The sequence below is a fragment of the Pteropus vampyrus genome, unplaced genomic scaffold (genome assembly GCF_000151845.1).
Source record: "Pteropus vampyrus isolate Shadow unplaced genomic scaffold, Pvam_2.0 Scaffold169, whole genome shotgun sequence".
Taxonomy (NCBI): Eukaryota; Metazoa; Chordata; class Mammalia; order Chiroptera; family Pteropodidae; genus Pteropus; species Pteropus vampyrus.
Window position 1 is genome coordinate 204,926 of NW_011888950.1, and position 14,932 is coordinate 219,857.

General features: G+C 53.1%; 1 long non-coding RNA gene across 1 annotated transcript; it reads right to left on the minus strand.

The window, feature by feature from the left end:
- Nucleotides 1–914: 914 nt before the first annotated feature.
- Nucleotides 915–4,323, minus strand: LOC111745893. Its single transcript, XR_002782831.1, has 2 exons — nt 4,192–4,323; nt 915–1,264 (listed from the first exon to the last, which is right to left on the minus strand). It is a non-coding gene; the product is annotated as an uncharacterized LOC111745893 (long non-coding RNA).
- Nucleotides 4,324–14,932: the final 10,609 nt, after the last annotated feature.

A 14,932-nucleotide genomic window follows, 5' to 3' on the forward strand; every position in this document is an offset into this window, starting at 1 on the left:
ACTTGACGCCCTGTCTGTTGCTTCGCCTCTGGGGGCAGAGAGAAGGGTTCGTTTCCAAGCTACCGGGAGCCCACGCGCCTGACGGCCCCCTCCCCATTTCCACACCGAGATTTCAAATCACACCCCTCTCCTTCACGGCAGACCGGCGAGCTCCCCTGTCAGACCCCCAGCCGGGCGTGGGCTCCCGTAACCGTGAGTCCTTAGTGGCCCCGGATCCTGGCACCGGCCTGGTCTGTTCCATCTTTGGCTCTCCTTTGGCACCGCTGGAGAATGGAAAAGCTGGTCCGTTTACAGGACCCGGGGCCAGAACAGCGTTAAAAACTAAGGAGCCGATACAACGTTGTAAACGAATCTCCCTTCCAGTAACGAGTGCTCCCTTCTTCCCTGTCGTTCCAACGTGAACCATTTTTCTCCTGTGTTTGGATAAACCTTCATCCTGTGCGATTACCATTCCCAGGGAGGGGCTGCCTGTTTCCGCCGGCTATTTATTTTGATTTTGACCATTCCTCTCCCTCTTGAGCATCGCACACCTAACAGTCGAGAAAACAGGCTTCCTATCGGGGCATAAGGAGCGACCCGTTCGCACCCTGCCCTACCACACTTTAGGGCGGGCGAGCGCTGGCAGGGCAGGCAGCTGTCCTCCAGGGAAGCTGGTAGCATTGTTTAAGTGAGAAGGAAGGAGGGAGGGAGGAAGGGGGAAAAGAGGGGAGAAACTGTTGCAAATAAAAGCTACACCAGGCACAAAGGGGCGGTGTGTGGGTGACGACTTCTCTGACTTCTCTGCGAAAGCCCGAAAGCTCGCGGACGCGAATCCCACTTGTGATGTTCTGCGTGGGTGGAACGCCTTCCCTCTCGGTTTCCTGACCCCAGCAGGTAGCTTATTGTAAAACAGTTCATCCAGAGGGGAAAAAAAATACCTCGTTTCAGCATTTTTAATTTTTTTATTTTTCTTTGCTCAAAACCAGACGTGTGAGAATGGGAATGGCGGGGAATAGACTTTTCTCCCCGGCTCTGAAATGCACGAGACCGCGGATGCACACGAATCATCCCCGACAGCGATTATTCTTGTTCATGAGTGCGTGGTGTGGTCAAGGACCCCTCGCTGCATATTCTAAGCTGTCCCTCGGTCCTCGTTCCCCTCTGCCCTCTCTTCTTCCGTGTTGGGATCGAGAAGGATGGCTCTGCCCGTGCTGACACCCACAAGTGCTGGTTGTCTTCACATTCTGTTTCAGTTCATTTCACTTTCTAAATTCCTTGCCTGTGCCTGGTTGGATGAATCAATAGTCAGAAAGGCCATGAAGCGCCGAGTGACGCTGACTCATGGATAAGTCATAGAATTCGTCTGACCGGATTCTTTAAGGTCGAAGTTAGTGGTGGCAACAGGAAGTGGCTCGGGGTGGAGGGCGGGGCGTGCCACACCATGGCAACCTCCCGATGAGCCCCCAAGCCTGCAAGTGTCCTTCTTGACTGCCACTGCTACTCCTTTCTTCTAAGGATGTCCTAATGCTGTAATGAAGCCACCTGACCTGGGCGTGGTACCTGGGTTGGTGAGCCGGTGAAGGAGAAAGCCAGATGCTTTCCCCTGTGCAGGGTGTGAGCCCTCTCACGGCCCTGTCTTCTGAGGGCCGAAGGGTGTTTATTAATGAGGGCGTGAGAACCTCATTAATGGAAACTGGCTGACGTTGGAATGATTCTTGCCGTGTGTATTGATGAGTGAAATGCACAGGACCGTGTTCTGTGCCTGGATCCCAAAACGTGCTGCTGGCTCTGTGCCTAGTGGGTATGAGCTTTGGGTAGACTTTTCCAGAATCGAGGAGGAAGAACGTCTAAAGATCCGCCCTCAATGCAGTGTGCAAGCCCCCTTGAGAGCAACAAGAGACTCTAACTTAGTAAAAAAAAAATTAGTATTCAACAGTCTGACGAGGTGCGGTCCTTGTTCTCAAACCTGGGTTTTGGGAACGAACACCGAGGCTCAGGTGGGCCAATTCAGCCACCAACCTCGCTCGGCCAGTCAGCGGTGAGCAGTGACGGGAGCTGGCCTCTGGCCCCCACCTGGACTAGCTTTCCCTAGGTGCCTCCAAGGATAAATGCAGGGAGAGGAGGCCAGAGAAGGCATGTGGGAGGGAGGAGGGACCCAGCCCAGGCAAAATGCTGCAGAAGCAAAATCCATCTGTGGCAGCTTCGAGTCTGCCGTCAGGGTTGGGAGCTCCCGGGTCAAGAATGCTCTGAATGAGAGGCGCTGGGCTGGCCCGGCCCTCCACGGGGCCTTCGTCCCGGCTTCAGCCACATTCTCAGTTCCACTATACTTAGAACAATTTTTTTTTTTGGTAGAAAGCAGATTGCTGAGGAGAAAAGCTCTAGGCCCACAGGGGAGATGATTCCGTGGTGACTTTTGGAATTGGGGTTGGGGGGCGGAGAGAAAGGCAGGGACTTTGGACGAGATGACCAGCCCGACAGCCTTTCCTCGCCTTTCTCCATCTCTCCCCTGCCCCTCACCTCTCCCTCTCCCAGCAGCCAGTCTGTGTCCCGAGCTTACGGAGACAAGGTAGACGCATCCGAACCTGGTGTTCACTCGTGCAAGGTGAAATTTTAATTTTTTGAGTCCACAAGACAGAAAACCCCACGGCAGTAAATCCCTCCTTCTGTGGCAAGTGGGACGCACGGTACAGAGGACTCAGGCTGCCCGGGAGCAGACGGGCGTATCCTGCGACTCTCTTCTGGAAATGCGGGCGACCTGGACGGAAGGTGACTCCCGGACATCACCGTGGTACCGATGGCATCTGAGGTGGTTGATGCTTTGCTAATGGGACTTGAGTAACCCTCCCCTCCCCTGCCCAAGGGACAGCTATGTTAAATATGGATTAGGTCACTGCAGACTTTGTAGGCCAAAGGAGATGTGGATAATCAAGGGATTTCTGAAAACAACTGATTTTTGAGAGCCGTGGGAGCAGCAGGGCTCTGTACCTGCTCGCTACAGGCATCATTCTCACGGCCTTTCCAACAGACAGGGTCTCGGTTGTGTTGGTCTGGTTGCCAGTGGGTAGCTTCCTGCTGGGGTCCAGGTAGTGCACGGCCATTGGCTACCACCAGATGGTCAAATGCATGAGATGCTACATTCCTTTCCAGCTGGCTACCTGTGTGGCCCTTCTAAGCCTCTACGGTGACTTTCAAACTCAGCTATGCCCCTGATTCCAAACTGATGGTGCTCTACTCGAGGTCACTTGGCCCTCTACCCTCACCCCAGGGACCGTTTGCCATGTCTGGAGACATTTTTGGTTGTCTCAGCCTAGGAGGAAGATTCTCTTGGCATCTAGAGGCCAAGGATGCTGTTCGAAATCCTGCAACGCACAGGACGGGCCCCACTCCAAAGTACTGACTCTCCAGCCCCGAACGTCCGTAGTTCCAAGATTGGGAAACTGTCTTAAAAGTCTGCTGCAGAGTTAAACCAAGCACTAACCCTCATCATCCGCCCGCACCCCCCCAACCCCCACCCCGGCCCTTTCCCCGGCACCTTATTTACCAAAGAGAAAAAATCTGTTATTTTTTTACAAGTGCGTTTCCCCCTGTACCTTATCAAGAAGCACCAAGTTCAGCACACCCTTGATTAGTCACTTCCATTAATAGTGTTTATTTTGGGGTTTGTGTTTATTTTTGAAGCGTGCTCCCCTTTCCCCCTCCTCCCCCTTATGCGCTAGTGGTAGGCGGCCAGCTTTCTGGCACAATCTCGTTCACACTTTCCTGGGCAATCCATAAACGCACGGAGCCAACTTCTGAGGTGGCTCTCTTCGCTCCCTCCCTCTGACGGGGGGCGGGTTGCAGCCACCTGAAGTTCTTTCACAGCGGCCATTGTCGTTTGCCCTTTTATTTCTCAAATACGCTTGAAAATCTTTCTTATTAGTGATTCCACTGGCTGACCAACCAACCAGCGACAAAGCCGAGACTTTATTCCTAGCTGTCCACATTCCATAAAACCAAGGATTCTGGGTGGTTTTCTCGATTGAGTCAGAGGCGAGATTTTTGACTTGTGGGTCTCTCCTGTTCCTCCCCACCCCCTCCCCCTGCAGGCTAGTCTCTGGGTTATATTTAAGTGTTTCTGAGTCACGGAGAACTGATCCCCTCTCCTCCCGCTTACCCACCCATCCGCCCTCCCAAAAAGCATTTAGCACTGCCTCCCCACTCAGAGGGACTTACAGGCTTATGGCTGAGTAACCCGGAGCTCAGAGGAAATCTCTGGAAGCTTTGGGAGGTCTTCCTCTTTGATCGAGCAGCACCCACCATCCCCTCCTGCTTTTCCCCAAGTTCCAGCAGCTACAACATCCCCAGGAGGCCACCTGCGGAACCCCCTCCGCCCATGGAGCCCCCTCCGCCCACGGAGCCCCTCTCCACTCCGCTGGGTCTCATCGCTAGTCTCATACATAAGCACTGGCCCAAGGATGCTTCCAGACAGGCGAGCCTAGGAGGCCCAGAGCACCCTTCCCCTCCTCCCATAGGCCTTCCTGGGACATTTATTTGAATACCACCAGAGAGTGGGTTACCTTGGGCTATTTATTTATTTAAACATGGGTGGTTCCGGCAGAGGAGGGTATCGGGTTTCAAGGTCGGAGGACCAATGCAAACAGAGAGTGGGTGGTCTGGAAAAGAAGTGGGCAAGGGTGGGGGTGAGAGAACCCATCCCCTCTTTCTGTTTGTAGGTGGGAATGCTGGAGGAAGCGTGACCTGATTCGTGACCCAGTTATCTGTCTGCAAGACAGAGCGACTGGGGGCGTTGTGTGTTCAGACTCAGACAGCCTCTTCCCAGTTGGTTGAAAAGAGTATTTGGAAATCATTAGGCAATTGTTTCGGGGCAATATTCTTATTAATTTATCCTGAGGGCCTTGGCAATTCTCTGAGTGCCTGGGGGAGGAGCGGAAGGGTACAAGCTGGACTTCTTCTAACTTCAGCCCCACCTCAATCATTCTGGAAAATTCCTAAAAAGCTGGGTGCAATTGTGGAATGGCGAGCCTCTTTCCTAAAAGAGCTTGAGTTGATGACCAGGATGCATGGTCCTGCCTTGTGTCTTAGGGCCAGCCTCCTTTCTGGGGTAAACTAGCCAGGAAAACATGTTTAATTCGTTTCTGGATCCCATCAGCCCTGACAGAGCTTGGAGTTCTAGATTTGGCGGGAAACTGTCCATAGAAAAACCAAGATGGAGGGAAAACACCAAGGGAGGTTGTGGAGATCGGCAGCATCCACTTAATAACATCTTCACATACGAGAGATACGGCAGCGATGGCAGTGAGTGACCATCGTCTCATGTCCTGGCAAGGGGAAGAGGAGACGGTTCATGGAGCAAGGTGGGCTGAGGTCAAACACTGGAAACCATCTCCTAATACTGAAAGTTACGGCACCGAGGAAGGCTGTTAGCAGCACTTTTTAAAAAAAATTGGAGAGAGAGGAATGCTTTTTGCCAAATTTTGAGTACTTTTCCTCTGGACAGAGAGGCTGACGCTAGATGGATAGATCCTTATTGCCCAGAGGAGGGTACTGGGCCCACACCACAGGAATTAAAAATTGATGGTGAGCATTGTAAAGGATTTAGGGATGCAGGATACTGATGTCTGCATTTTACAGGCGTTTAAAAAATGAGATGGGTTGATGCATAGATGAACTCATAGATATGTGCCAAAGTAAACGTATTGGAATCTTAACTATCAGAGACTCTAGGGGACAGATATGTGGGTACATCTCTGTATGTTTGACAATTTTGATACAAATAAAAGTTTGGTACCAAGTACCAATCCCTGGCCACCTATGGTGATTTTGATTCCGTGAGTTGGTGATGAAGCCTAGGAATTTTTTAAGCTTTCTGGACGAATTCTGATAACGAGCCAAGTTTGGTTAGGTGTCTGTGGAATAGACTGGTACCCCTCAAACTTGAATATACACAGGAATCCCCCGGAGATTCTGTCAGAATGCAGAGTCAGATCCAGCAGGTCTGGGGAGGGGCTGGAGACTCTGCATCTCTCAAGCGGCCAGGTGATGCTGATGCTGCTGGTGCCTGGACCGCTTCTCGAGCAGAAAGGAACAAGAGGACTCTTCCGCGTTCTTCCCATCGGTGTAGTCCAGTGGGTCTCAAGTCGGACTTCGCCCTGGAATCATCTGGGAACTTTAAAATAAATGGATGCCTGGGAGTCCCACCCCAGAGATTCCGTTTTAACTGATCTGAGGTGCGGTATGGACGAAGAGATTTAGAAACCCCTCAAAGAAAATAAAAATGAAAACTCAGATGATTCTAACGAGCAACCACGGATGGAATGTCGTGAAGTGGATCCATGGAATATTAAGTTTTAGGAAATGAATTTTTGCCTAGAAAGAGACTACGGAGCCTCATCACGCAGGTACACAGGGGCTTTTTCAACAAAGGTGAAAGGCTCAAAGCCACACCCTTTGATTCTGCTTACTGCCCCTCATAATGAGAATGATAAACAGCCAGTAATTATTGAGTGTCAGGCACTTTTCCTTAGTTCATCTTATCACCGTAACCCGTAACCCAGTGAGGCAGGTGTTATTCTCTTAAAGACGTGGAAATTGCGCTTGATTGAGTTAAGTGACTGGCCCAAGGTGACAGAGCTTGGACAGAGATAAGAACAGGGTCCGCCTGACATCAAAGCCCATTATCATTCTGTCGTCTTCATGATCTACCCCCAACAGTTTGGGAAACTGCAGCCTGTGGTCCAGATCTGGCCAGCTGCCTGCTTTGGCAGGTAAGATCTGACTGGAACACGGCCATGTCCATTCATTTGCGTATTGTCTTTCATGCCAAAGAGGCACAGTGAAGCAGGTGCAAGAGCGACCCTACGGCCTGCAGAGCTGGAAATATTTACTCTCTGGCCCTTTAGAGGAAAAGCTGGCCGACCTTTGTTGGATTGGCGAGGCAGCCAGCACAGAGGCAGGACGCAATCCTTGGCTGTGATCAAAAGGAACAGCCCATGGAGGATGAACTTGAACTCGTGATCACTGTGGCTCTGGTTTCTGCTCAGCCCTTTTTCCTTGGTCTTGTGGCCTGTGTTTCACTCCGAGGGTTACTAACTTCCTCTGAACATATTTTATTCTGATGCCAAAATTTCGGATCTGTTTTCTTGGGAGCAGGAGGTCTTGATCCCGAAGCCAGGGCCATCGCACAGCTCTCTGTGGAATGGGGTGAGGGTGGCCAGCTGCCGGCCACCCTAGGCTCCGACACAGTGGGAGGCCTGTGTGGAAAAGCTATCGCTGGGGGGTGTCGGCAGCAAGAGGCTTCGGTCCCATCCCATCAGCTGTCCTGGGGAGAAACCCGATCGAGGGGTCAGGAAGGAAGGGAGGGGGAGGAAATGCTAATCAATTCTTCGAAGCCCCACCCTCTTGTGGCTTCCAGCGGGTTGAGCTGGGTCTGAACATCCTTGACCCACCCCCAGGGGCCGAGGGCAGGGCCGGCAGGGGAAGTGCATTTGGTAATGATTCTAGATTTCCTGTTCGGTTCCTTGGAATACACGAACTCGTATGATATGTGTACATAGTACGACCCTCCCGTTCGCCCAGTTTTTTTTTTTTTTTCCTCTTTGCTACTTTTCCTCTTCTAGGGCTTGTTTGCATTTCTGTTGTTGTTGTTAAATTGTGTGAGGCAGAGCGATGGGGGAAGTCCTCGCCTTTTTGGGAAAATTGTATGGAAAAGGAGAGGTGAAAGGTAGGGAAGGGCCGGGATCTCCCGCCGCAGATCCTGGTGCTTTAGCCTGGGAGCCATATAGATTCTGTCCCCACTGGACAGACGGTGGGTAACGCTGTAAAGGATCTGTTTAGGTAAACAAACATTTATTTAGTGCTTACTGTGTACACGAGATACAGAGGCACATGAGGAAGCATGATCTCGTCCTCTAGGAGTTTCAAGGTGGCTTGACAAATGCAGTGGCAGAAATAGGCGGTGATCTGGGTGGCCGTGGGTGTGTGTGCGGAGGGGTTGTGTGTGTGTCAGGGATCTTTTAGCTCGGCATTCTCTTCCAAGTGGGACTGAGTCTCCTAGATGGCCAAGGTGCCTCTCATCGAATAACGATCAGAAATAATAAAACCGGGCATCACTGCTAACGCCCAGTGCAGCACTGCCTGCCATTCTGGGTCAGGGTGGGTCACCCAGGCAGCCTCCCTAGGACACTGTCCTCGGCAGGGATGGTGGGGCGTGGTGGCATATGGAGAGTGGAGCTGGAATCCTGGGGCTACTTCAACCTCAGAGAGGCTGGGGCTCCAGGGAGGAGGAGCCTGCACTTCCTTCTGGAACAACACAGAGGCGATCTGCCTCCTCGTCATTAAATAAGGACTTTGATCCCTCCCACGGGGAGAACAGCGAGCTCTCCCTTCTCAGCACCTTCCAATATCCTCCCCCCTCGCTGTGCCTGGCCCCACGGTCACCTCACCTTGAAGGGGACAGGATGTGTTTGCAGCTGGGCACTTTTTTTCTTCCCGATTCAGATGGAATGAGTGGAGCTCATTACATTGACTGAGGCTGTAGCCACAAGGCTCAGGTTGCACCTGAGAGGATCAGGTAGAGGGGAGAGAAAGGGGGCAGAGACACAGAGTCCTCACTGCCACCCCCTTTGCTCAGCTTGTTTTGCTGATAGAGCTGCAGGTGGAGGTTCGGTGGTGGTAGAACTGTAGGTAGCCCGGGACCCAGGAGGGCAGCTGGGTCTGCCCTGCAGGATTCCAAGGCTTCTGAAAAATCCTTTACATGACAAGGCCAAGCCGCCTGCAGTATCCAGCCAGGCCTCTGGGTTTTGAAGCAGGGGGATGGGGTAGGGAAGGGATGGGACCCCTTTGCCATCTCCTCCCTTTCTCTCCCATCCCCGTCTCATCCATTGTTCCAAGAGCTAAGCAGTAAACAGTCTTGGGCAAGGTAACCTGATGTTGGTGTTTTCCATCCGTGTGTGAACTCCCCACCTGAAGTTTTTCAGAGTTGGGAAAACCTGGGCAGTCTGTGAACTCTCTGAACTGAGGGGAGGGCAGAAAAATAAACAGAGTGCTCCTGCGATGAAAAGCAAACGCCAGCTCAGAACCCCCATCCGGCTGCGGTGCACCCTGGAGCCTTTTGAAAACCCACTCCCGACAGCCTTTCCCCAGACAAATGGCCGGCGGTGGCTCCTGCGAACGCACAGCAGAGCCGACAGACAGGTGTGCTCGGCTTCCCAGTAGAGAGCATGCAGCAAAGCTGCCGCGAAAGGATCTTCTAGAAGAGCTGGGGTTTCCCCCTAAAAATGAAAGGACCTCAGAAGCAACTAGATTTCTCATTCCTTTCTAATCCATCAACTTAGTTTCTCTGAGTTTTCCGTCCAGAGTCCCATTCCCTGCCACGGCCTTGTAGAGAGAAACACTGTATTCCTCCCATCTTTTTTCTAGGCGGAAGTCTTTTTGAAATGTGAACATCTCCCAGTTTGTTTCTTTGGAAAATTCATGTACATATATACATGCATTTGTGTGTAGGAGTGTGTATATATACACACACACACACACACACATATATATATATACTTTTCGTGTACATAGTCCTATGTATAAAAAATTAATAATAGCTGGCTCCCCAAGACACACACACTCCGTGCCTGGAAGGGTGACCAGCTCCTCTCGGTTTGCCGGGGACTGTCCCGCTTTTAGAGCTGAAGGTCTTGCATCCTTTGAACCCCCTCAGACTTGAGTAAATTAGAAAGCGACCATAGAGCCAGGCATATTTTTTAAAAAAATAGGGACAACCCAGATCTTGCAAATACAAACAGGGAAACCTCCGTTGAAGATCCACAATGATTGACAGAGGTTACCTGGGGTTGGAAATAACCAGCTTTCAAAAGGGAGGGGGAGGCCAGGAGGAAGAACCGTTTCTGAGATGGCATCTCCTGGCCGGTGGCTCCAGGCGGCTCAGAGATCTCCGGCTCTGGATTCTAAGGAGGATCAAAGACTGGATTCTAAGGAGGACCAAGGTCACGTCCAAGGGGGGATTAATGTTCCAGATGGAAGGCCAGCCTCGCTGTGCCTGCAACTCCTCCGCCCGGGCTAGTGTTTTGAACCCTCCCCCTGCAGTCTACGGGTCCGAGGGAGAGTTTGCTGAGAGCTCCCCCACCCCCCATGCAAGCAGACGGGGTGCCTCTCCCTCTCCCTCTCACCTCCCAGCTCCAGCCCAGCCCAGCCTCTTCTGCTCCCGCAGCGGTTTCCACGCAAACTCTCCTTGCCTGTTGGCCAGACCTGCTAGGGGCTGCCGGGCCGGAGGAGGAGACAAGCGGAGCGGTGGAGAGATAATTACCGTTTTCCCTTTCAGGCCCTGTGTCTCTGCCAAACTGGGATCCCCACTCTGTAGCGACCCTAATCCTCTGGCAGTACCTGGAGCTGTCCCAGGCACAGATCGCCATCCTGCTCGTTATCATGGGCCCGCTTCCAAAACACCCCCACTCCTGGTCTCTCGGCTCCTCCCTGCACACACACCTGGGCTTCCTGGGCCAGGCCGCTGAGGGAAAAGCATGGGTGGGTCTCACTGGGTCTCCCCGTCGCCACTGTTGAGCTGATACGAAACCAGGCCAGGCCCTTGCACCCACGAGGCCATGAGAACAGGCGTCCTCTGGGGGGTTCCCTAGTTTAAAAAGAAAGAAATGGCCGGGGCTGTGGACTTGCTGGAGGACAGTGAACCGCGGGCTAAGTGGTTATCATGGAGGACAGGGAAGCCAGCAGCTGTCCGTCTCGGGGAGATTTCCTGGGCCACCGTGTCCCATTCGAAGGAGAAAAGCAGAGCAGCTGGGTAGGGTTCCCCAGCACCCCCGTCCCAGCCCCAGCCGCCCCCATCCCGTTCCCATCGAAATAATCACAGGGTAGGCCCGCCTGGCTGGGTTGCCATGGCAACCGCTCTAATTTCTTTTAATCCCAGTGTTCCTTCCTAAAGGGACCTCCCCAGCCCCCACTCCCCCCCTGCAACGTGTTTTAATTGTAATAACTCCTGGGTTTGGGGAGGTAATGACCGTGTGTGGGGAGCCAGTGTTGGCCTGGCTCCATCCCAGAGTTGCCCGCCCAGCGGCGCCAGGCAGCCCTCTGCCTCCCAGCAGGAGCCCTGATGAGCCCAGGGCGGGCTTGGGCAGGGTCTGCCAAGGGGGTCTGCGGCCTCCGTGCTAATGAACGCAGACTGGGGGAGCCGCGGCCCCACGACGTTTGTGTCCTGAGGACGTTTATGGCACACCCTCCCTCACCCCCACCTGCACACCCCCCACCTCCGTGCACACCTTGAAGGGGATCCATGGACCATTACTCGCCTCCAGGCCCCAGCCAGCCATGCTGCTCAGGGACGTGATCCTGGGCGTGTATTCAAATTGCCTGAGGTCTCGTTAGAATGCAGTTCCCAAGCCTTAGGAAGGCCCCAAATCCTGCATTTCTAGCCAGCTCCTGGGGGACACTCATGCTGCCCAGCCACAGACCACACTTCCAGCGGCAAGGGTCTAGAGCACCCCACTCCAACAGAACTTCCTGCGGAGATGGAAATGCCCCATATTTGCACAGTATAATACATTAACTGGCCCCTACCCGCGTGAGGCTACCGAGCAGTTGAAATGTACAACTGAGGAGGGAATTTTACTTTTTATTTAATGTTCATTTATTTAAATTTAAATAGCCACAGGTAGGCTGGCGGCTACCATATTGGAAAGCACAGGAAGTCCCGCTCCGCAGTGCAGGCCCAGACTTGGCTCAGACTCTGTCTGCCAAGGGGAGCCACTCACGTGCAGCCACCTGGTCACCCTGTAGCGGGAGTCTGCTCCCTATCCTCCCATTAATGCTGGAACCCATGTCCTCTGTGTCCCGGACACTGTGCTTCCTCCTGGTTTCTGTCCTGCTTAAAATGGGCTGCTGAGAAGTGAGCTTAAGAACTGATGGCCAGGCTTAGAAATAAGAACCTCCCGGCTTTTCTGGGAAGCCAGTTACATTCAACGCAGCGCCGAGGTGCCTGCGGCTGCTGTGGGTTAGCACGTGCTGCCTGATAAGTGCTCTGTCGCTCCCAGTAACATCAAGAGACAGTTTTCCGTTGATGCACTCAACGATCCCGCAGAAGGATGCGGTTCGTGTCTGCTTCCACCAGAGTCCCGCCGGCCCGTGCCTTCCCTCCACACACTGAAATATTAGATCTTCGGTTGGGAGTCCAACAGCGAAATATGTCTGAATTGTGTGTGTGTGTGTGTGTGTGTGTGTGCGCGCGCGCGCGCGCGCGTGTGCGTGTGTGTGTGTGTGTGTGTGTGTTTTCTTCTAATTTAATGTGCCAGACAAGCCTCCCTGTAATTAAAACCAGAGACAAGGACCAGACTTAGACAGAGATTTGAAGGCTGTAAAATTCTAGGACAGGTTTATGTAAAGCAATTAAAAAGGGAGTTAAAAATTGTTAAAAAATTAAACACTAATTACTTTTTTTTCTCCTCTCGTTTCTGCTGAGCTGTTTTGGCCGTGGAGCTCGAAGAAAAGATATAAAAAGGAGAAAGTTTTGCCTCATTGCTGTAAATCATGTTCAACAAATGCTTCTTTGCATTTGTAGCCGGACCCATCTGCTGTCAATTAGCCTAAATCATGCCTTTTCAATTAAACTGGCTTAGGGAAGTCTGGTAGCGAAAGGGGTGTGTGTGTGTGGGGGGGAGGGTGTGCACGCGTGTGGGGAGGGGACCAGCAGGGTGGCTGTGGGGTGGGGGTGGGGGGGCAGGAGAAAGGTGAAGTCTGATTTCAGGCTGTGAGGTGGAAATATCTTTTAAAAGGTGTGATCCTATTTTAGTGTTTTCCATATAAAACGGGGCATTATTTGCTGTGCTGTGGGGAGCAGGGAAGGGTGGAAACAAAAGTCGAGGAGGTAAGTCTGGGGAATTGGGGGCAAATGAATTCCTGGGAGCCTCGGGTCTAGGGCGAAGCAGACCAGAGCCGAGCATTCTGTCTGGAGGGTGTGGGGTAGGGGGACCTTGAGACTGCTCGCTTAGGGACATCGAAGGAGGAGCAGGAAAGATGGCTGCAAGGTGAGGCCCTTGGGGGTACGCAGATGGAAGGACAGTGGGTTAAATCCTGGCACTGCAGAAATGCATTCCGGCAGAGAAACGGTAAAACGCGAGTATTGTCTTTCAAAGTAAAGTGGACTTTCAACATCTTGAGATGGTCTGAGTATGGTCCAGGTTGGGGGTGAGAGAGGGTCTGGTCTCTAGGGGCCTGATGGGGTTATCTGTGTCAGACTTTAAGTTCCTTTTAGAGCACCCCAGGCCATGTGGGCTCTGGGCCCTGTGTCCTGGGGGGAAGGTCAAGTTGAGCTGTGGCTCCCCCAGAGGCCAGGGGCCTTGAGCCGCTGTGGGAGCATTGATGTGACTGCACGTGGGATCCCTCCGTGTGCTCACGTACCCACCCTGGCTGCCCAGCCTGTGTTGCTTCCCACACTTCCGAGCTCCTGGCTCCTCCCCAGGTTTGTCAGGTGGGGTTGCACCTGAGAGCAGGTGATGGTCAAGGTGTTAGTTTGGGGTCCTTGTGTTTGATTTCATGCAGCCTCCTTGCTCTCAAAGAAGGAAAACCGAGTTTGCCTTAACTCAGCTTGGCCTGAGGAATGTGAGTTCTCTCCTCCGGCCCCACTCGCGGTGGGAGGGGGAGAGATGAAGTGTGTGGTCTGCTGATGAGTGTTTATTTTCAGTCACCCAGCCCTCCTCCCGCCTGCCTCAGCTCCCTCTGCAGGAAGGCCCTGAGCAACTGGGCAACCTGCCGGAAGACCTGCTCCTTGGCGAGGCTTTAGGGGAGAGGATTTGGTGAAGGGAGGTCTGGTGACAGGAGCTATGTCTTTGAGATTCAGGTTGACGTCGATCTTAATGATAATAGCTAAGATTTATTGAACACTTACAATGGCGAAGCACTGGCCCAAACATGTTCCACAGAACCCCTCATTTCATTCTCACAGTGAGGCGCTGAGGGAGGACCAGCCAGAGCCTTTTTTTTTTTTGCCTATGAGGAAACTAAGCCACAGAGAATTTTAGACATTGGCCCGCTCATAAGGGCAGAGTCAGGATTTGAACTCAGGCAGCACGGTCTCTGCCTGCCCTGCATACTGCATGTTAGAGTGAGGTGGCCTCTGAGAATTGCCAAGCTGTTGGCTGCTGTGCTCCTGGACTGGTGTTTAGAGGACGGTGTTGGTGACTGGAAGCCGCCATCACATCTGCGTACTCGTGGTCTCGGCCGTGGAGTACCTGGATTTGCAGCCTAGCTGTGCCACCTGCTATGGAAATACCACAAAATCACTTAGCGTCTTGGTCCATCCTTGAAACGGGGTGAAGCCCTCCCTGGAGTGTGACGCTTCACATGTGCTGAGTGTGCCCAGCATGGAGAAGACACTCCCTCCGCATTGGGCTTCGTGCCTTCCTTCCTGGTGGCCTGCTTCCATGGAGCTTGACCTGGTTTCTTTCTGGCTCCTGGCCTGTGAGTTCCTGCAGGATACAGTTACAGGTCCCTTTCCAAGTGATTCACTCTCAATGCCCGGGTGGGATGCCATCCGCAGAGCGGGCCGACACCCCTGCGGGCTGGGCCAGGGTGCCTGTCCAAGGACATCTACCATGCTGAGCTGTCTTCTCCCCAGGAAAGGTCACCTCTAGCCTCTGAGGGGCCCTGCCCTTTGTGGCAGCTGGAAGGAAAGATTGAGGCCAGCTCAACTCCTGTTCTCTGTCCACAGCTTCTTTGAGCTGCCTGGCGCCCCGCAGGCCGGGCAGAGGAGGGAAGGGCCGCCTGGCCTGGCTCCAGAGCAGCCCAGCAGGCCCAGCCATGCAGGCTGTCTTCGCTCTGAGCCCCTTTAATCCGGTGGCTGAATGCAGTGATCTGTGACTCGGGCTTCCAGGAGCCTCCCTGAGCCAGGCACCGGTGTTCCCAGCCACCTCCGAGGGTGGTGGAGAGGTTGCCACCTGGCTCC